The sequence below is a fragment of the Pan paniscus genome, chromosome 17, assembly GCF_029289425.2.
Source record: "Pan paniscus chromosome 17, NHGRI_mPanPan1-v2.0_pri, whole genome shotgun sequence".
Classification (NCBI taxonomy): Eukaryota; Metazoa; Chordata; class Mammalia; order Primates; family Hominidae; genus Pan; species Pan paniscus.
Genome location: NC_073266.2, coordinates 72,628,134 through 72,651,720, shown reverse-complemented (window position 1 = coordinate 72,651,720; position 23,587 = coordinate 72,628,134). Strand labels below are relative to the sequence as shown.

The window sequence follows — 23,587 nt, the reverse complement described above, 5'->3', positions numbered from 1 at the left end:
ATGGATCCAATGTGTATCTCCTCAAAATGAACTGTATCTCTTGAGATTCTCCATCAGCTCTGTGTGGGTTTGTATTTTTCTCTACCAGATGAGAAGCTGTGTTAAGAATGAAAGTAGAAAAACATCTATTTTTCTTTGCGACATCTTTCTTTTGTTTCCATTTTATCCAATACCATCTGGAAAACATGAAGAGATATACTGTATGTGATATATGAACACGTTCAGCATCATTGTTGAGATGGAGAGGGAGTTTAAAGTGCAGTAAAGGAAAAATTATAGGCTGAGCTTGTAGATCGTAACAAGCTAATGATAGGACTATCAGCCAGTTCAGAGTATTCCCTAAAACTGTACACTGTATGTGTATTCAGTGATTTTTGCTTTATTATTTGTTGGATTTTAGGATTTATATATGTATGTTATTGAAAATATAGAAAGATACCATAGTAATTAAAGTCAGGCTGGATTTATCATTCTTAGAGAATTTGTAAAGAAATGAATATGTTATAGGCAGTTGACTTGGAGATTATGCTAGCTCCATAACTTACATCTGAGATCTTCCAAGCTCATATTATGTTAACACAAGTCACTCCTAGGGCTTGAATGAAAAATGCATGATTGTACTACAATGCTGTGTTATTGTGGCATTTCTCCTCAGTTAGTAAGACTTTTTCTCTTCCAAGTGTACTTATAATGGGCTTGGTAATAAAAACCAACAAATTTCTTGGAAATTGTTTTCTAATGGTGACAGTTTGAATATTACAGAACAATAAATATTTAGTTGTCTCTATGCCATATAGCCACTTCAGTGAGTGTGACTCACTCTTTGAAAGATTACATCCTTCTTGGGCTTTCGGTGTTTGTCTCCTGGGATGCTGTGGGGTTGACCCTGGATAGCATTCACGGTCATTAGCTCATGGTGTTCTTGGGAGACATTTGAAGTCAGCTGGTGTCCTGCTGATGGAGCTGCTGAGTTCAGCATCACATCGACATAATTTCATGATGCGTTTGCATGAAGGGCTTTGGTGCCATTTCTGAGTGAGGTAAGCACTTTTGGATTGAGTTGACAAAGTTAGCTGCTTGTTACCTGATTTGCAGGGTTCTGTTTCTTGGATATCCTTGCCTTTTAGTTTCTCCACCAGTGATACACTCTAATGTGCATTATTGCTGCTTGTTGTGCAGTGCTGTTGAAGGTGAAATACAGCTAAAGAAGTTTTCTTTTTATATACCACTAATAATGTAAATCAAAGGGCTTCCCTCAAATAAAGCTATAAAGTGTGGTTTATTTTATTTTATTTTTCTAAAATGGCAGAGTTCATGGTTTCATTCAGCTAGGGTTTGTTGGTTTTATTCATCTAGGGACACTCTAGATTTGAGTAGACTTCTTGATATTCATTAGTAAAAATAACAAAGTTTTCTCTACTTTTATTTGAAGAACTGCTTTCTCAATTAAAACCCTGAAAATTTGTATTCATAGGGGATAAACAGCTTCACTTTGATAGTACAAGTTAAGTATCCCTTATCTGAAATGCTTGGGATGAGAAATACTTTGAATTTTTTTAAACTTTGTAATATTTACATTATACTGGTTGAGCATCCCAAATCTGAAGATCTGAAATCTGAAATGCTCCAGTGAGTATTTCATTTGTGCATCATATTGATGCTCAAAAAGTTTTGAATTTTAGCCAGGCACTGTGGCTCACACCCATAATCCCAGCACTTTGAGAGGTCAAGGTGGAAGGATTGCTTGAGGTTAGGAGTTCAAGATCAGCCTGGGCAACATAACAAGACCCCATCTCTACAAAGAATTTAAAAATTAGTTGGATGTGGTTACGTGCATGTGTAGTCCCAGCTACTTGGGAAGCTGAGGCAGGAGGATCACTTGAGCCCAGGAGTATAAGGCTGCAATGAGCTTTGATCATATCACATTGCACTCCAGCCTGGGCAACAGAGTGAGAACCTGTCTCTGAAGAAGAAAAAAAGGTTTCACATTTTGGTTAACTTCAGATTTTGGATTTGAATTTGGGATGTTCAACCTGTAACAATCACATTGGACTAAGACTGATCTGTACACCATGACTAAAGGCCAATTCTGCACCAGTGGGGATCACCAGAAACATGCAGGTCAGCAGAAGAATCAATGATTCTCTTTGTTACATGGGAGAGAGACGTCTCCCCTTCAGCTCTGTATTTTCCTGGGAGTAGATCGAGCTTCGTGGGTCCTCAAGAACTTAGTATCCTAGTGCTACCATATCCTCTGTCACTACAGCAAAGTTACTAAATTGCTTTGGGCCTTGGCTTCTTTGAACAAGGTTAGTTCCTTTCTCTCCTGCATAAGGTTTCTGTGAAGCTTGAGAGAGAATATGAGTAGAAAAGGTCTGGCATAGTAGCCAGCACTTAGATGGCATTCCATCAATGTGACTGTTTTTTGTCCTTTATGAAAATGGCCCAATGACTATGCTTAAGAGCCAACAGGAAGTAGGTTTCCCAGAGAATCCCTCTTCATCCTGGATCCATTCAACATCACACACATGTGTGTGCATGTGTGTGAGTGCGTGTGCACACACACACACACACAAACACGGTTTTCCATTGTCCAGCATGGAGTCTGAAATTCTACATTGACGGTATAGCCCTTTGGAGGATGGAGTAAGATTGCAGTATTTTTTGGTAATAGACACTTCTTCTCCTTGGGGTAGGATTAAACTTTAGTGCCCCATTGAGACCAGGCATAACTATGTTATCTGCTTTGGCCAATGGCATGGGAGAGGAAGTGTTGTGTGTCACTTCTGAACAGAAGTTTGATGAGCCACTCTGTACCTTGCCATACTGTTTTCCTTTGCCACATTCACAGGCAAGATATGAGTTGGTACCAGCCTGGGTCCCACAGTGGGAATCACCGTAATGGACAGAGGTTCCCTCCTCCCACTGGTTCACACTGGACATGTGGTATGATTGATAATAATCCCTGTGGTTTTAAACCACTGAGATTTGGGGGTTGTGAGCACAACATAAACTCATGAAGGGAATTTGAAGGATAGAAGTCCTGAATGGAAATACAGGAGGCTACTGAAGCCGACTTTGCATGCATCTTACAAGGATCCTTTTCTGACACTACCTGTGCCCCAGGAAGGCAGAGGTTGCAGCGAGCACCTGCAACAGAGCTATCTAATAGGGACCAGGAAGCACAGATTTGAATAAGGCCTTGGTGGGGCCAAGTGAAAAATTTGTGGGTTCAACTTTCAGTTTTAATAAAAACATCTTAGTCCCGTGATTCTCAAACTTGAATCACTTGAAGGGAGTGTTAAAACACAGGTCAGTGGGCCCCATCTCAGAGTTTCCAGTTTGGGAAGTCTGGAGTGAAGCCCAATAATATGTATTTCTAATGACTTCCTGGGTGATGTTATCGCTGTTGGCTCAGGGCCTGTCTTTGACAACCACTACCTTAGTTCCACCAGGTAAATCAGAGACCCCTTCCTTAGAATGAAAGAGACAGCTGAGAGGAAGAGGCCGCCTTGCTGAGATTCAAGCCTGTTCTTCCTTTTTTCTTTTAGACCAGACACCCTGACAGGTGACCCTAAGCGGGCCACCCACGCTTCCTGCCCAGGAGTCGATGCCACAGAGGACATGCTTGGGCGTTCCAAAATCTCCCTCTGTATTATTTGAAGATGTATCTCAGTGTTATGCTCAGAAGTATGATGAAGGGATGAATAGATGACTGGCCTAAGTTTACGAAATTTTAGGAATGAGATTCAGAGTTAGGGAAGAAGAAATGCTTTCTACAATTCATGGGCCACAAGACACATGGACACCCCAAAAGTGGAGCCCATGAAAAGTCATATTGTTATGGAGTCCGTGGAGGTATTTTAGGACTGCTGGGTACCAAGAAGTATGTGTAAACAAAGATAAGATTAAATTAATTTTATATTCCAGAGGGTAAAATGCTATGAAAGTTTCTCTCCCAGTTCAGCAAGGAAACAAATTTCAGAATCTGTGAAAATAGTTAGGTAGCTGATGTGGCCACTGCAGGATTTCAGTTTTTCCCATTTGTGGTTTGGGAACTAGAGAGGAAAAGTAATCCAAGCTTTCACAGAGTCATCAAGGGTTACATGGAAACAGGAAATTAACTATCCATTAAAAAAGCAAAGAATTATGTCAAAATACTTTAAAGATTATAAACCTAATTTAGAGTTTCACAAGGACACAGTTAACATTGGAATGTATTATGTACAGTGATCTAAAAAAATTACACAGCTTCTTTTAAAATGGATGGAATAACTATATATATAGATGGTCACTAAGAACATTTATTCTTGTGAGAATGACAAGACTATGCAAGACAAAGAAAGTTCTTACTTTTGAACTATCTTTACAGAGGAAGAGTCGTTTTGCTTCTCTTCTTCAAACAGTAACTTCTATTTTTGCGTCCCCTCTGAGTCTCATGATGTTTGGCCAGCATTAGATTTCTATAAACCTAATAGAATTGATAATATGAATGGGACTTTTATAGAATTAAAATGTAAAGGAGACTCCTGGAAAGTGGTATAAAACTTTGGAGAATAAAGTCTTCCTCTGTTCTTTGCACAGGACTAAAGTAACTCTCCATATTGTTCCTTTATATTATGACCCATGGTGGCAATGACAGACCTAGAACAATACTGTTTTAAAATTGTGTCTCTCATAAAAGCAAAACCAGCCAAGAGTTCCAGGGTAGAGCAAATTAATGACTATAAGGAGGAATCACCCAGTGTTTGGGGTACTCTACTTTTATAGGATAGGCGAATCTCTTGCCAGTTACCGCCGTTTTATTTTAGGGAGGAAATTGACATTTCATGATGTTCCATGACTTACTTAAGTAAGAGAACAGAGAACCAACAATGAGTTTTCTATGCTTCAAGTTTGATTAACTAGGATTGTGCAAGGCTGCATTATGAGCTTTGTGGTCCTCAGCATTTTTACCTTCCAGGCCACTTCCTCCATAAAGAAAATTCAAAAATATATTTTAAACCTGCATTGGTATAAAGACAAATATATTAGTGAATTTATTTGTAAATATGCATTAATATTGTATTCAAGATTTCCTCCTGATTTTAAAATAATGTAAAATTAAAGCAATTATCTGGACTCCTAAAAGTGTTGCAGGCCCTAGTCATTGTGCTTTCTATGCCTAGTGGGTAAATCCACTCCCAGGTCATGCTTGCCTGTCAATATTGTAAAAAAAAAAAAAAAAAAAACCTCATTAAAAGACTGGCTTATTAGCATAAGGTCTGCGGGTAAGAGAAGGAGAATTATGTGAAATAGAACCCCAACCAACCCAAAGATACGTGCATAAGCCCACGTCCAGCCTATACCAGCTAAGCAGATACATAAAAAATAAATAATTGTTGTGGTTTTATGACATGGAGTTTTGTGGTGGTTTGTTATGCAGCAATGACTAACTGACATATAAAGTCTTGGCAGCTATTACATGGAGTTAGATTTTTTTTTTTTAGAGTGCAATGCAAAACCATTGGAAGGTTTTAAGCAGGGGAGTACACAATCTGATTTCCTTTGGACAAAGTTCACTGTGGCTGTGGGAAAGAGATTAGAGTGGAGGACAGGAAACCAGTAGGAGGCTATTGCAGTCATCCAGCTGAGGAAAGATGACTTGACACGGTAGGCCTGGGGGCAGGGGTGGAAGTGGAGATGGAGAGAAAAGGATGGGAGTGCAAACGATATTTAAATTTTCTGCTAGGCCCTGTGAAGGATGTGAAAAGCTACAAGGAATTATAAGACCATGTTATGCCTTAATTGGAAAGGATGAGAGATAGATTGTTTCTGGAGACAGGAATAGAGAGTTGGTGAATTTTCTGATCACATACAGATAGTCCTGCTGAATGTTCCTAAACTCACTGAGGGCCAGATTCAACTTCTGAAATCTGTTTGTGGGAATCAAAGTTGATGGCAGAAGCAGATGGCTGTGAAGAATGCTATGGTGTAACATTTTGTGGGTTATATTTTAACAGGATGGTAACTGAGCTTTTTGAGCCTGTCTGGTCTATGCCCTCCTCAAAATTCTCCATCCATCTCCCTGTCTTCTCTCCCTTTCTATAATTTGCAACAATTTGATTTTCCCCCAAGGAAGTCTGCTTTCAGAAAAAGTTGCTTGTTTATCTTTGGTTTAGCCAAAGAAACAGAAACGTTTCAACATAACCACACCCTGATTTCACTTTGCCATATCATACAATTATAAGATACCATTTCATTATAAAATTCAAAGAAACATTTCACACATGAATTCTTGATTCATTTCCTAGAGGCATGCAGGATTTGGTGTGGCTATCAACAGCTTCCTTGTTCTGAGGAGTGAACTGAGGTACCATGTGCTAAAGCATCTCCCTGAAAACATCTGAGGCAGGATTGAAATGAGCTTTCAGATCCCTTAATTCTTAGTTTAGTAGGGCCTCTCCCTAGATCATGCCAGTATAGCAGGAATATATTACGCACATTTTAAATCTACAGGCTTTTCAATAACTTAGAAATATATTGATCTTTCCTAAGAGATTTTCCCCATTTTTCTTGCCCATTAACATTGATATAAAAATATTAAAAATAAAGCCTAAAAGCAATGCATCTCATTAGCACCAGGATCACTTGAATAAAATAATTTTTTTTGCAGAAAGGTTTCACTTTATTGGACATTGTTCATCCATTGGTTGAAAGAAATTAAACTTTGTCAAGAATAGTATAGAAGTGGAAAATCTGCCTAAAGTTTCTGAAGAAAACCAGTGACAATCTCTTAACAATCAATGTAATGCAATGTTGTTATTCCTAGTTTTATTATATTTACATTTTTTATACTATGTTTTATACTTAGGCTTTACATTCAGAATTATTTATATTTCATTCTCATGTTAATGTTAGTTTGAGATTCTTTGAGTGATATTTACATTTGTCTGTTGATACACATGGGAATAGATATATTTATTTTGGGGGTAGAACCTAAAAAATTGGCCAAGTCACTTCTTTTTTTCTTCCTCACAAACTGTTTTAGTCTTTGAAACTTTCATGTGTTTTGGCATCATTCAAGTCTCCACTGTGCTTCATTCCTTATTAAGAAACTCAGGCCTTAATTAACTTGCTGTCCCTTCATTTGAAACTTACTCCATTTGATAACTCTTTGTTGCTTCTAGAACGGTTGGTGCAGGCTTGTGTGGGCTTCCATAACACAAAAGCCAGATGGATTTTTTAAAGCAGATAAATTTAGTCTTGAATAGAGAACTGTGAAAAAAAGAGAAAAGAATCATTAAAAAAAAAAACCCCACGAAACAAAACAAAACAAAAAAAATCTTGGTACTGATAAAACCAGTGAGAAATCACAGATTCTCAAATTAGGGGAAAAGCAAACCTTTTTCTTGTCCTTCCCCTCCTCCTTCTTCTACTTTTTAATTTGTTTTGGGCTCAAGAATTGAAAAGTTCTGTTCCCAATTAAAAACGGATCACATTTGGGTCTGAGGGGGAGTGAGCCGCCTCATGATATGAGTATGAGACAGAAGGCTGTAGATAGATTGAGTCCCTTTGATAACCAACACCACTCTCTCCGTGTGCTAATTTGCAGAATGGGGAAAATATTGGCATGTTGCCTTCAGAATCCTTTGGAAGAAAAGCAGTAGAAATATGAAAGCATTAAAGTTCTGTCCAAAGTGTTTACCTTACGTAACAAATTTATTAGGGAGTCTCAACATGTTATGGGTATAAAAATGAAACAGTTTTACACTTATACAATGACAACCCCTTCAACGAGGATATGTTGACCCACCTTTCCTGCTGGAAAGTAACTCCCTTAACAGCAATTTGGCCTGCTCCTCTAACTTTCCTGTCACTTTTGGTTATTAGAACAGTTCACTTTGTTATTTAAGATTCAGTCCTTTGTATTTTGATACTTCAATCTCAAATCAGATTCAGAGCTTGTGTTCTCCCCCACAAGTGTTGACTCCCCCAGTCTGTGACTCCAGTGGCTTGAAGGTTGGTGGTTTGTTCTTCGTGTACTTACATCTTTCCTTCTCTCTTTGAACTCCTTTCTTTAGACTTCAGAAGCCTCCTGGATCCTATTCTGGCCCATCGTGGCATGGTCAGCAGATGAGAAACAGATGGACTGGTGTGTGGTGGGAGGAAGCTGTCCTGGTCGAGCTCTGCTTCAGGCCAGTCCTTTCTGAGGTTGGTGCTCTCAGTTCATTGGCAGCCTCCATAGAAGTGGTGTGTTTGAGGGACAGCATTCAGCTTCATCTTGGCCCCCTCCATCACTGGGAACTTCCACCTCCACCAGAGAGGGCAGTTGTATATTGGCCTTGAGCAGTGATAAACATCTCCAACTCCTTGTCTGTGCTGGGTCTCCCGTTGCTTGGTCCAGTGGTTATCCTGAATGGTTCTACGGCTCTTATCATCAGCTTCCATGTTGCTTTCCATGGAGCTATGGGAGCCACTGGAGTCCTCTTTTGTATTTCCCAGGTCCACAGAGCCTTGAAATGGGATGGGGCTGCCCATATCTCATTTCCAGGTATATTGCATGACGAGCCATTGCTGTCTTGGGCTACTGACCTAGAGCAACTACCTTCAGGAATCTCTGGTCTCTAAGTGAACACTATTTTCTATACTCAAATATGCACCTTCCCAAAACTCCAGGTGACATATATCCAGTACACACCCTTCTCTCCTCTCACCTCAGCAGGCATCAGGAAATAAAAAGGATAGTGTGCATTACCCCTCATTTCCTAGTATGCTCTCTCAATGCCCCACTCCTCTCATCAGAGAAGACCTCAAAATCTGCAGTTTAGCATGTATCCAGCCAGCCTACCTCTCTTAGAGTCACCTTCAGCATCTATTCAGGATTCCCTTGGAGATTGCCTTACTTGGTTTTGAGGAGAGAGAGGCACCACCACTAGCCACAACTACAAAGACATGACAGAAAAAACTTTCTTCACTAGCATGCACTTCACCAAATACCTACTGAAGTAAAATATCAGGTTGTCCTCCTTCCAACTTTAAGATTTTTTTTGAATGTGGCTGCCTCTGCAAAAACAGAGCCTGCTATTAGCAAGCAACTTTATGTTACCACTCTCCCATCCCCAACTCAAGTCTTTTCTTAATTTCATTGGGGATAGTTCAGAGATGGAGCCTCTAGTAAACCTTATGGAGACATGTTTATCACCAACAACTCAAGCTCACCTTTGGACTTTGACCATGGTTCTGAGACAATAGGAAACATCTCACTCTCCATCCTACTTTGTAATTTATTGTCTTCATTTGAACTTACCAAACTCTGGTGTTTTTTCCCCTATCCTGTGTTGATTCAGACAAGGTTGTGAGTAAGCTAGCAGTTTCCCAAGCTTATGGGCTAGGCCCCTAGCCTGGCCAGTCATCCAGAAAATGTGTCCCACAGGCCACAAGCAGGATAGTATGGTGGGGCAAAAAGTTATAACATGGGTCTGAACCTTGGTCATTGGTCCATGGCTGGCTACCTGTGACCATTATCTTTTTGGCCCTCTAGAAGTGTGTTCCTGATTTCTAGAACAAAGGTTGGACTAGTAAATTTTAGTAGTAAAACCCATATTTTTTTCCAAATTGGCTGTTAAAACCTAGACCCTCTTTCTTCCCAGGCAGAGACCTCATGGCATGAAATATGGCGGCTCTGTGGTAGAAAATTTGAGACCTACTGAAGCAAAATATCAGGTTGTTCTCCTTTCAACTTTAGGATTTTTTTTTGAGCGTGTCTGGCTCTGAAAAAACAGAGCCTGCTACTAGCAAGCAACTTTATGTTTATATTTATCTGACTTTCCAAATGTCCGTTGTATACTGAGCTCACGATTAGTAAGGCCGTTTCCTTGTGTATTTTCCAATTGTTGTGAATGTTTTTAAAAGTCAAAAATTGGTGATGCTTATGTCTACTCCATACTTTGCAAAGTCAATGCTTTGAAAACTGCTGCTCTCATAGCACTAGAATAGCATTTCCCAGGAAATTGGACACTAGTCTCTTGGGATGCTCTCTGAAATGAAGAGCTTTATGGTCAAAAAAATTGTAAAACATGCAGCATTCCATGTCCTTCTCTTGGAGCTTTAGTAAGAGCTCAGAGAAATTCTGCAGCAAACAACTTGTTTAACTTTGTATGACCTGGTATTTCCCAACATTTGGAACCTATCTATTGTTTTCCCGTGTAACATTTAATGCCATTTGGTAGAAACAGTGCTCCTTCAAATACAGTGTGCAATTCACTGTCTTAGAGCAGGGGCTAACACATTTTTTTTCTGCAAAGGGTCAGATGATAAAAAATTTAGGCTTTGTGGCTTTCACTGACTCTGTTGCAGCTTCTCAACTTTGTCCTTGCTGTACAAAGGCAGCGACAGGCATATCCAAAAATGGGTGTGGCCATGACCCAATAAAACCTTATTTACAAAAACAGGCAGTGGTGTAGATTTGGCCTATGAGCTATGGTTTGCTGATCCCAGTTTGTCCATTAAACAAGTGAGATTTATCCTGACTAGGGAAGGTACAATCTCAAATAGTGAAGCAAAAGCTTAGTTCTTTCCTGAGTAATTACTAGAACTTTGCTGAACTTTGGAGACTAGGCCACTGAGGATACCAGTTTTTCCCTGATCATCTTGAGAATTACAGCAGGCTAAGTGACTTGTTCCACACTTTAGTTTATCAGACATCTATCTAGCTGTGAAATCTTGGCCCAGCTCTGGATCTATTGCTAATCATCAGCCAGACTCACTTTGATCAAAGACAGACAATAGAACATGGAGCAAGTGGACCAACCACTTAGTATCAACTCAATTATTGTGTCTGAAATGAACCATCTATGTTTTTCAAGCTTACAAAAGGAAAATGTTATAAACATCATTAGAGGCATTCAGATGATCCTGCCTGTTTTCTGAATGGTTAACCATAATTAAATACTGTATTAGTTATCTATTTCTGCATACCAAATTACCTGAAAACTTGGTGGCTTAAAACATCTAATGTTTTCAATCTCACAGCTAGAGTGGGTCAGGAATCTTGGTGGTGTAGTTCAGTTCTCTGGCTCAGGGTCTACCATGAAGTGTTGGCCAGGGCCGTGAGGACTCAACTGGGGGTGAATCTGCTTCCCAGCTCATTCCCACAGCTGACCTCGGAGCCCTTGGACTGGCAGTTCCTTGCCTCATGGGTCTCTTCCCAGGGCTGTTCACAACATATGAGTTGTTGTTCCCTAGAGGAACTTCCCCTAGAGGGAAGGCTCAGAGAAAGGAGGCGGGGAAGGCAGGCAAGACAGAAACCAAAGTTTCTTTGGAACCTTATCTGGAAAGTGCCATACTATCACATTTGCTATTTTCCACTTGTTAAAAACATGTCACTGGTTCCAGCCCACACTTGAGGAATGTGACTCTACAGAAGTGTGTATATTAGGAGTCTGGGGTCCTTGAGGGTCATCACAGAGGCTGTCTACCACATATACGAATTTCATTAAGGTCTTTTAAATTATTTATTTGTGCAATGAGGGTTCAAAGTCCCTGGCCTTGAGTAGCAAAGGAAGATGTCACAGTCACAGTAAAAGCATTAGGACGTGTCTTTATGAGTACTCAAGAGGAAAGAAAAAGAGAAGAAATAAAGTATGCATGTTGCAAGGTGGAAAGGATGGGGAAGAGAAAAAGAGAGACAAGCGAAGAATTATGGAGGCATTTTTCTAGAATTATATGTCTTCATTTGGAAGAAAGGAAGCAGACTGAAAGCTTCCTGAAAGAGATCTGGCCAGTGGACTCCTAAAAGTCCTCTTGTTCCTGCTCATTCCTCAGTTCTCTGGGTTAGAAAGTGTCTCACATTCTCTACTCATTCATACATGTTTAACTATTATTGATCTATTATTACCAAAGTAATTGGCTGAAATTTTATAATTTTGGCTGTCCACTTGCCAAAAAAAAAGGAAAAAAAAAAAAGAAAGATGAACAATCAGCCCCATACCAAGTACTAAAGGGGATACAATTATATAATATATCTCCTGCCTTTGAAGATCTTATATTCCAATTAAGGAAATAAGACAAACATATGGAAACAGTTATGTTAAAATTAAAGATTTAAATAACAGTTTAATGTAAGAATAGAATGTTGTAAGGCAGCACGTGATTAATTACCAGACAAATTATATAGAATTCGTTACTATTGGAATCCAAGGGAGAGACTGATCATTGTGAGCAAGGTGATTGGGGAACATATTGTGAAGCAAATGATAAGGATCTGGAAAGGGAGAGTAAAGTAAGGGCATTCCAGGTGGATGGGATGGCATGAGTAAAAATAAGAAGGCAGGACAGGTGTTTTGGGGGAACAATGAGTTAACCAGTTTGGAGAGTGGGTTTTTGGAGGCGAGTAGTCTGAAATGAGGTAAATGGTAAGTCAGACAGCCATGCAGGAACAGGTTGAGTTTAATTATCTAACCTGTGCTCGGTCCCTGAGGCAGATGGCTCACCAACAAACATGCATGAATTACCCTCTATTAGAATTTTCAAAAAGGGGTAAGTTCCAGGTTGATTCACTGAACATCTTGGGCTCCCATCCCGTGCCTGTCTTTTAATAGCAATTGGTGGCAAATGGAAACGGTACCTGTGCTTTGTCTCCATAGCAGCAACTCACAAAAGCCTTGATGGCACCCAACTGAAAGAGCCTGAATTGTTATCACCCCCCACTGAAAGACGAGGAGGCAATACAGGGAAGGAACGTGGCTGTTTCAGGAGGCTGCGGGATTAGGGAGACAGGTATGCTGGGCACCAGGAGATCCCAACCGAAGTAGAGTTGCAAAGAGGATTCAGGGTATCAAATCATAAAGCATTCAAGTTAAGACAGCAGGAAAAGATGACACTGAGCCTGCCTTCTTCACATTCTGAGAACTTGGAACCATGGAGAAGGGTCATAGAACCTTCAGAGAAGACCTAAAGAAACCCCTAAGTAGATGTGACATCTAATTCAACACCACCCCCTCCAACTTCCTAACTTTTACGTTACTCAATCTCTCTAAATTCCATCTGCTCATCTATCAAACAGCTATAACAGTATTACTCACTATATCCATGACATTATTTTGGAAATTCAATGAGTCCACACGTGTCAAAGATTTCAAAGTGCCTCCCAAAAAGTTCTCATAACTCTTAGGTACTGCTTTTGTTGCTGCTATCGTCAATCTGTTCTTCCTGGCATCTCCATATCTTTGATAGTCATAAAAGCACATAACCACATAAGGTGGTAAAATTATAGTTTTCTCTTAGATGTAGGTCTCTTTGAAAGGCTTGCAATGACCCAAGGAAGGCTTAACATTAGAATGTCTCTGGGTTTTAGAATGTTTCTCACTCCCTCTTTCCTACTCCCTCTCCTGTCTCTGTCTCTTCCCTCCCTTCAGTAAGCCACATAGTCAATGCCTTCTCTGTGCCAGACACTTTGCAAAATACTTCTAGCATTTCTAGGCTCTGGATATGCAGATTTGGGCAAGGCCAGTAATTAATTTTTGGCTTCTGAAAGGTAAGTGATCATGTTCAGGTGTGGATTCAGATAAAGTAAGTTAGTAGGGTCTCTCAGTAGAGGAAAAAATGGGAGATTTCACCTTAAGAAGGAAGAGGATGAAAATGTGAACCCAACATGTGCTGTTTGGGAATAAATTCCAGTGGTGTGTCTGGAGCAGCAGGGGGGCATCTGTGGGTGTCCACAGGCAGCTGGCCAGCAGGCAGACAGCACAGGGCTCAGAACCAAGGCCTCATGGTGCAGGGAAGGTATGCAGACAGCACCTGGGGCCCCATTTCTGTACCTGGCCTGGCTTCCCAATCCCATCAGCTGCTAAATTATGGGGAGGAGAGTACCATGAAGGCAACAGAACTCATCTTCTTTTAATTATTATTCTATGGTAGTATGGTCATGACTTGTATTTAATATCTTCTGGCTGGCAACAATGTACTGAATGCTCTGCAGACCACAGCATTAAGCATGGCTGGCCATTGGCTGTTATGCAATGGGCTGACATCTTAATTCTACAGACATGAGATGCTTGGGGAAGAAAAGGAAGGCTCCTGTGGCACCAGGGCAAATAGCAAGATGGTAGCTCCTTGGTCCCAGACTTGGAGTCCTTGACCTCAGCCTCTGTCCAGAGGACCCTTCCCACAGTTGCACAGGAGGACGCTGATTTATGATACTTCAAGAGGTGTTTTCAAAATGAGTGGGCACAGAAAAAGTATCTAAAAGAGTTTAAGATATTAGTTTATTTCAGATATCCAGGATACTCAAGAAGACTGCAGTGAGAAGGGATCCCACAACAAATTATGACCAAAAATAGCTAAGAATATTGCATTTCCAATTTGCCAGTATGCTAGTGGCGTAGGAGGCTAAAGGCTGGTATGAGCTCAGCCCGGGCTTTTGCCTGCATTGTTGGCATCCCAAATTAGCAACAAGTGTCATCAAATATATGAACTGGGAGGAATTCCAAAGGAACCAAATCATTGCTCTCCAAATAGATGGAGAGAGGATGTAGTGAGGGGTCAGAAGTGGAGAGGACAGGCACAGGAAACCTTTGTGGTGTCATTTCTGTCCCCGGACAGGATGCCGGAAGGAGAGAGGTCAAAGCAACAGGAAGTCTAGCATCACGGTACAAAACGTTATCAAGACTGACGGGATTTTAATTGTTTCATTCTTTGGGGCAAGTGCTGTGTGATCACTTAGCCATCGAATCTCTATTGTGTTATGTTTTGTAAAATTTATTTTTAATTTAAAGTCAATATAGGAAAGGTTGAACAAACAAAGTTAGAGGTGGGAGTGCAGTGGGGGAAGAGCTTGTTAAAGTAAACGATCCAAAAACTACAAAATTGCTGGAGGACTTTTGTGTAGGTCTCTCCCAAGCTGCATTTCCCACTGGACATCTGGATTATAATTCAGAGCACCAGTTTCTGGCTTTTGGCCCTACTCAGATCCTCTGAGTTTCCAGTCTTACCTAAGTAATCTTCCCTAGAGGCGTTTATGTGATAAACTCTATCCACTCCCCTGGAGGTGTATGTATCAGAAAGTCCTTTCAGTAGGCCACAGAGAGAGAATATAAACTCCTGCACCTCCTGGGCTGCCTGAAGTTCCCCTCAATCACACAATTCCTGCTGCTTTGGCTGTTGGTTAGCATGACAAAAGCAACTCTTCAACTTAGGCTACTCTCTTCTAAAGTCTAAGAGACAATTGATAGCATCATCCCCTCAAATCTAGGAAGAAACTATGAAATGACATACCTCTTTAGAAAATGATTTGCCCATAGAAGATCTCAGTCTATATCCACGAGAGAGAAAGAGCTTAAGTGCCATTCAGATTTACATCTCTCCAAGTATGAGGGGTTAGGGGGTTGGATAGTATAGCTCACAAACATGCCCTTGGAGTAAGGAAAGCTCTCAGCATTTGAAAGTGTTCTCCAAGCTGATGCGGTGTTGTGTTCCAGGTTCCTCTGAGTAGCTCCTAAACTCAATCTGAGTTCTTTGTAGCAACCTGCATGGTGCCCAGGAGCTGCCCATTTGCCATTGGCCTGACTAGTTGGATTTTAGTTGCTGGACTCTAGTCCAGGGAACCTACTCTGAGCCACCCTCCATCTGAACTTCACTGTATTCATATTCTCCCATGATTTCAGGGCTATACTAAGACTGGGATAAAAACTGCTGAGTGCTGGCATAACACAAGATGGAAAATATGGGCTATCTCACATGGCTAGAATCCCCATACCCTCCCATAGGAAAACAGGTCTAGCCATTCAGCCCCAGAAGTATATCTTGGCCATTTTCTGAGAATAAGAAATATAAGGCTATTTAAACTGTATTTAGAATATCCCCAATCTTCAGATTAGATTGATGACAAAGATTTCAGAAAGAAATATCATTTGTTCATTCACTTATTAATTCAAAAAATACCTATTAGATACCTACCATGGGCAAGGCACTCTGCTGGATGCTGGGAAGATACGAGTTAAGAGGACAGACATTTGTCAGCTCCCATGGATAACACACAATAAAGCAATAGAGCCATTCTTAATTGTGATATGCGCTGGGAAGATAACCAGCAAGGGACTGAGATGGACGGGATCTTTTAGCTGGGTGTTAAAGGCTTACTTGAAGAGTTGACATTATCCTGAAAAGAAGAGGGGTTTCTTTTTGAGAAAAAAAGGAGAGGAGAGGGAGAGACTATCAGTAGAGAGAGCAAAGAACATGTGCACAGCCTTGAGGTGAGGAAAAGCTTGTGTGCTCCAGGGGTGGAATGAGAGGAGCCCAGTGGGGCTAGAGGATTGTGACCCAGGGAAAGAGGAGTCAAGATTGGAAAGAGTCAAGGGCAAGATCAAGGATGGCCCTAAATGCCAGAATGGGAAATTGTTTTACTCTGAATGTGGCAGGAAGCTAAAGAGTTGTGATTAGGGCTCATTAAATGAATGAAGGCGAGTGACATGATACAATTAATATTTTTTCATTTGTGCTTCTTCATTGAGAATAGATTGGAGAAGTGAGAAGAGGAGCAGAGAGACCAGCTGGGAGCTGCTGTAGTAACCCAGGTGAGGGAGATGGTGGTCCGGACCAGTGCTTCGCATGGAGGTGGAGAGAAGTGATATAACTGATTTAAGTCAACCAGCTGCTTGATCCAAATAATGCCAAATGAGTTTATTGCCATCTCTTCATATTTTACAACCAGATCACTTCTGCATAAAACCACATGGAAGAATAAGAAGGGAAAAACAATCAAGCAATAAACTGTTCATATGAAAATAGTTAAATTCTCCAACAGTTGATTTTAAAATATTTTCCTAAAATCTATTAAGATTTGTTCAAAGTAATTCTTCTATGGAGGCACATCTCTGGACTGAAACAACCAGCCTTTGCCTTTGGTGTGGTCCTCTTTCAGTCAAAATGGCTAACAGGCTATGCAGAAAATCAAATTCCAAGTTACTCAAATGTGGAGAAAATCTGGAGGTCTGGTATGGGCATCTTTTCAAAATGTTTTAATTACACATCGATTTACAAATGACATTGTCTGGTATGGTAGTTTTAAAAAAATCATCATTTTTAAACATCTGCCAAATTTTAAATGGTAGTTTTTCATGAAAGTACAAAGAAAACTTCATCCACGATCACGAAATTTTCCAACTCATATATCCTGATGAAAACAAAGACTTTCTATGGACAATTGTTGAACCACGCCTGACCTTGGACCCTGTGCTATCTACCCTTCTCAGTGTCATTCTCTATCTAGTTTGACTTTTCCAAATTTAATCACTAAGATATTCAGACATTATTACAAAATATTATTATAAGCCCTTTAATTACCTTGATAATATTACTGGCAATATTAAAAACTTTTAGCAGTATCTTTCATGGTGTGTGCTTTGCCTGAAAAGGAAAGATATCTCTGATTAAAGTTTGAAACCGTTAATAATATAGAACACCATACAAATGACACTTTTCCAAATTAGAAATTTTAAGATCAAAGATTATTTACGGGCTTATATTTGTATCTAATTTTAACATTTTTATGTAGAGACGAGGTCTTGCTGTACTGCACAGACCAATCTCAAACTCCTGACTTCAAGCTATCCTCCTGCCTCAATCTTTTATTTACTTTTAATGCTATTCTTTGTTCACTTTGTTGAGATATCTAGGTCAAAGCCTAAAGGCCATGTATTTTAATTTCAAGGCTGCATGTTTATATCCTCTCATACCACTAACATCCTGGCTAATGTCTTAATGACTAATTTTTTCCAGTTTTACCACGGAATTGTCTTGAAGTTGGTGCATATTTCACAGACTCCAATCTGAAGTGTGGATCACAGCATTTGTTAGAAACGAGTTGACTTTGGCTCTTTTTCACTCTGAGATAGAATCTAATTGGACCTGTTATCTTGATTTTTATTGGTCAAAGCTTTCATTTCAGGCCTCCTAATAGGATGCTGACCAGCCAATGGATTGTTTGCCTTTGGTCAGGTGTTCACCCTCTGGTCCAATTAGCCAAGGCCAAAATGTAGTAGGGAATTGTAGCCAAAGAATGGATAAGGAATTTCCTAAGGCAGTCTTGTTCAGCAGGTGCTATGTCAGTTTTTAGAAGAGTTTGTGGTTGTGATAATTGCTCTAAGGGTTGGCCCATACTGCGTATGATCTAAGGATCTAAGAATAATTTATTACCAAAGTAGCAAAAGAACTTCTTGTAAATAACCTCTGACAAATATTTTTTATTGGCGTGTACCCTAAAGATAGCAGTACAGTGAAGCTCCAGTAACTGAAAAGATCCTGGATTGGTATTAAGAAATTAGAGTTAAAGGCTTATGTAACTGTCTTATAGATAATTTTAGGCAAAGCAGTCTTGAAATAAATTCTGCTAATCAGTTAAAGAAACAGTTGAATTTTTTTAATGGCAAGAGCACTAGTCTTAGAATCAGGAACCATGGGTTGGCTCTGAGACTCTCTGTCTCATCTTGGGGAAATCATTTCAGCTTTGTGGCCCCACCCGGTGTTTTCCCGGAGCCCATAAGATGAATGTTGTAATAGGCTACTTCTACTTCTAAAGCATCCTTGATCTGAAATTTGAGAAACAGAACTGAGAATCAAAATGAAATAAAAGCTTGAATAGATAAGTTAGGAGACCAAAAAAAAAAAAAAAAAAGCCAGAGAGAAATCATTTATAGAGCATTCACTATGATATCCCGTGCGCTTTACACATGTTGACTTCTCATTCCTCAGAGAAAGGCTCTGAGGTTGTATCCAGTTTACAGTAGAAAACAGGTAAGATACCTTGCCCCAGCCATACAAACTGTAAACAGTGGAGTCAACCCAATTTTGTTTAGCGAAAAGAATAATAAAGTGCTTTCCATCATACCAAATTCTTCCTTAGATGCAGGGAGAAACAATGCTTATGGAAAAATAGAGGCAGGTAAAAAAAACAGTAATGTTTTACAAAGAAATAACAGCATTTTCACTAAATGATGTGGAGCTTGGGTTGAGAATGCTGATATATGACTCAGAATTCAAACCTTTTGCACTGATTGTTTTCACTTAGATTTTATGAAAGCTGTAGGTGTGTGAGTTAACGAGGAATGCTTCAGCACTTCCCTGGTCATGCATAAACATCTACATGCAAAACAGCAAGGAGTGCTCTGTTTATCACAGCTGCAGTCAAGCCAACAAAACTGTTTCTACCACTGAGGATGAAATTTGTAAAATTTTCTCTCAAAAAATAAAATAAGCCTCTTGTTTGATTGCCATTCCTTTGAATTTCCTGCTCAAATGCCATGATTCTATTAAGTTTCCTTTGAAGTCTCTCAAAGGAATGGAGTCACTAAGAGAGAGTCAGGCTCAAGGTTTTAATTGTGAAAGTCACTTTGACCAACCAACCAACCAAACAAAAACACCAGATTTAAAGCAGCATCAGAAGTCCCTCCTGTTTATAACATGCACCTTTGTTAACATAAGACAAATAAGAATGCTAAGTATAATGGAAATCAAAGGACTAAGATCTTACATTTACATAGGCTAGCATTGTGCAAAACCCTATCCCCTTTGGAAAAACCTAAATATTTTTCCCATGAGGAATCTGCTCTTGAGGAACTGCCACCAGGTGAGAATCAACATCGAAGTTTTAGTTGAGCTTTGCCTTCCAAATAAAAATGTAGTTTCAATCCTTTTTCTAACCGCCCAGAAATTTAGGTCTATCCTTTCTGGGAGAATTAGCCCCTCTGCATTGACAATTGCTGGCATGTGAATTTCTTTAGCCAAGTTATCACATTAATTCTCTCAACTACCCTGTGAAGTTGGTAAATGGAGCAGATGTTGTTAAATTCATGGGAACACAAGGAAACTGAGGCTCACAAGTTAGTTATTTTCCCCAAACGTTCCAATAAATAAGCAATGAAGCCAGAAGTTACTCATAGATAAGTTCTTCCATTATGTTCTTACCACTATAGCATACTGCATGGTCAATCAAAGCAAGCATAAAAGTGAAGTTGGCCAAGGGGGGTGGATCACGAGTTCAGGAGATTGAGACCATCCTGGCTAACACGGTGAATCCCCGTCTCTACTAAAAATACAAAAAATTAGTGGGGCATAGTGGTGGGCACCTGTAGTCCCAGCTACTCGGGAGGCTGAGGCAGGAGAATGGTGTGAACCCAGGAGGTGGAGCTTGCAGCGAGCCAAGATAGCACCACTGCACTCCAGCCTGGGCAACACAGCAAGACTCTGTCCCAAAAAAAAAAAAAAAAAAAAAAGGAGTTGTCATTTATTTGGTGGATGGGAATTTGTAGAAGACAGTCACTAAGAAAACTGGGTAAATTCTTATTATGCTAGTATGTTAGTCTCTTTTGAAGGACAATAGTCCATATTTGCTTCCTCTCACTCTTGGAAAGTGTGAAAAATCCACAACATGAGGTTTGGGCAGGGACAAAAACCGAAACCAATATGTGTACCCACCCAAAGCTCATGTTGAATTGTAATCCCCAGTGTTGGAAGAGGGGCCTGGTGGAAGGTGGATTGGATCATGGGGGTGAATTTCCCCCTTGCTATTCTCATGATACAGTGAATTCTCCTGAGATCTGGTTGTTTAAAAGTGAGTAGCACCTTTCCCTTCTCTCTTCCTCCTGCTCCTGCCATGTAGATGTGCCTGCTTCCCCTTCACCTTCCACCATGATTGTAAGTTTTCTGAGGCCTCCCCAGCCATGCTTCCTGTACAGCCAGTGGAACCTTGAGCCAATTAAACCCCTTTTCTTTATAAATTATCCAGGCTCAGGTAGTTTTTTATAGCAACCTGAGAATGAACTAATACAATGACTAAGAACTTCCCTGATGTGCTTCTGAAATAGTCTATATGAGGTGTATCTCTGTGTTATTCCAAGACCAGATCTATAAGTAAATTTTTACTGTTTATTTTGAGACAGAGTCTCACTCTGTTGTCAAGGCTGGAGTGCAATGACACAACCATGGTTCACTGCAGCTCAACCTCCCGGACTCAGGTGAATCTCGTGCTTCAGTTTTCCACGTAACTGGGACCACAGTTACTACACCCAGCTAATTTTTAATTTTTTTGTAGAGACAGGTCTCACTATGTTGCCCAAGCTGGTCTCAAACTCCTGGTCTCAAGTAATCCTCTTGCCTTGGCCTCCCAAAGTGCTTGGATTATAGGCATAAGCCACCATGGCAGGACTATAGATTTTTAAAGTTGAAGGTGCACAATGACCTAGGATAGAGCTGGCACCGTGGATGACAGGAAGGTTCTGATTTTTTTCCCTCAGTGTTTCAAACACAAGCACAGTAGGCACCTGTCCATCTGAGGTCATTTCAGGAGAACTAGGACTTGCTCCATTTTATCTGCCTTGTTCATTCTCAGCTCCCCACAGCTAAATGGGTGAATGAGCTGCAGCTGTACACCCAAATTCACCCCTCATGCTGGGCCAAAATAACTTACCATCCTAGTCTCCCAACTGGTAGGGATTGTCATTAAGAATCTTTCCTGACAGATTTGATTCCTGGTGAGCCAGGGCAGTCCAACTGCCTTTGTTGCCATCAGGCAAACTCAAAGCCTGCATTGTGCTCCCTTCGGTGTCAGTGTTGACATATTGCTCCCATCCATCCTATACCCTATCTGATCCCCTCTTCTGGGACTTGAGCCCTTCCTTGAATCCTAGCCCATTTGGCTGGGGTCAGAACACCTTTCCTCTTCTCTTCTTCCCTCCTTTCCTGAGTTGCTAGAATTTTCCACCATATCACCATCCACTGGAAGGCGTCTTGTTCTAAGAGCACTGACAACATCTCAGAGTCACCTAACTCAAGGCTGTCTGTCCCCTGCCCTCTGGGCTCTTTGACTCTCAAGCTCCTACTTGCCAAATGGGCTGCCCTGGCCTTTGATAATTGCCTAAGCCACCCCTGAGTTTGGACACTGTACTGTGTTTTTCCCAATTGCTCTCACCACGTCACCGTCTGGAACTTCAGTAGTTTACACAGTCTCCATCCCACCAGGCACTAATATCCTCCCTTCCCATAAGACTGTACTGGGAGGGTCCAGTGTGTCTTAGGACAACCGAGAATCTCCCATAAGATCACCATCTCCCAAATAAAACAAAATACCTCCTTCACCAGTAAGAATTTTGCCAGCAACTCTACTATCACAGTTTTTAACCTTTAAAAAAGAGATTGCAAACTGGCAGGATCTGGCCTGCATAATTGTTTCATTTAGCCTACACAGTGTTTGTATTTATTTAAAAAATTGGTTTATGGCTGGGCTCCATCATTCATGCCTGTAATCTCAGCGCTTTGGGAGGCTGATGTGGGAGGATCACTTGAGACCAGGAATTTGAGACCAGCCTGGGATATGTAGTAAGACCTCATCTCTACAAAAAAATTTAAAAACTAGCCGTGTGTGGTGGCACAAGCCTGTAGTCTCAGCTACTTGTGAAGCTGAGGCAGGAGGATCACTTGAGTCTAGAGGTTTCAGGTTACAGTGAGCTATGATCGTTCCACTGCACTCCAACCCGGGTGACAGAGCAAGACTCAATCTCTAAAATAATAATAATAACAATAAAGGCTTTCAGCATTTACAAATCAATTATGGATTTCTCAATTTTCTTAAAGATCTAAAGTTCTGGCACTGCTGAGCCAACATACTCCCTGGCCACAACTGCCTGGAGCAGAGGAGAAGTGGTCCTTAGGAGAGTCATGAGCTCTCTAGTTCCACGGCCCTCTAGCTCCCCTGTGGTCTGCCCTCCCAGAGGCATTTGGGTTTGCTACCCTGGCTTTCAGTTCTTGCTCGCCTTTAAACCATGGGTCCCCAACCCTAACCAATACTGGTCTGTGGCCTGTTAGGAACTGGGCCGCACAGCGGAAGATGAGCGGCAGTCGAGCAAGCATTACCACCTGAGTTCCACCTCCCATCAGATCAGTGGCAGCATTGGATTCTAATAGGATCACAAACCCTGTTGTAAACTGTGAGTGCGAGGGATCTAGGTTGTGTGCTCCTTATAAGAATCTAATACCTAATGATCTCTGGTGGAACAGTTTCATCCTGAAACCACCCCCGCCAGCCCCACTTCCCAGTCCATGGAGAAAATTGGCTTCCAGAAAACCAGTCCCTGGTGCCAAAAAAGTTGGGGACTGCTACTTTAAACAGTGCAATTTTCTTCCTCTTTCTCCCTCAGCCCACCTAAATAGACACACGTCACCAGTGTCAGCTGTTTTGCTTTATTGTAAGTGTAGATTTCTGGTAGGTGTAGATAGTGTTGTGGACCGTAGAGCTGGAGGAAGCCTGGAAGACTACAGAAAGAGGACAAGGTAACTGATGGGTTGAGGGTAGGACATTCACACCCCTGTTCTGAGGCATCCGTATAAAGGTGTTGTTGTTTTAATCTTCCTTACGGCATATGCCACAAGCTAAATACTGCAACTCATGGTGTAAATCATTAGTTAAGATGATAATGCATCAGACAGGCACAAACAACAGTCTTGAAAAATGATGGAAAAGTGCTTCTTAACTGTAGTTTTATCTTCCCACAGCCAGAATTCCTTTAGATATAATACTTTTCAAGACCTAGTTCTGTTGACTCATCTTGCTTGAACA

General features: G+C 40.7%; 1 long non-coding RNA gene across 1 annotated transcript; it reads left to right on the top strand.

Moving 5' to 3' along the window:
- The first annotated feature begins 853 nt into the window (after positions 1-853).
- LOC130540979 (uncharacterized) lies at positions 854-19,249 on the top strand. Its single transcript, XR_008955016.1, has 3 exons — positions 854-1,040; positions 8,064-8,193; positions 16,496-19,249. It is a non-coding gene; the product is annotated as an uncharacterized LOC130540979 (long non-coding RNA).
- Positions 19,250-23,587: the final 4,338 nt, after the last annotated feature.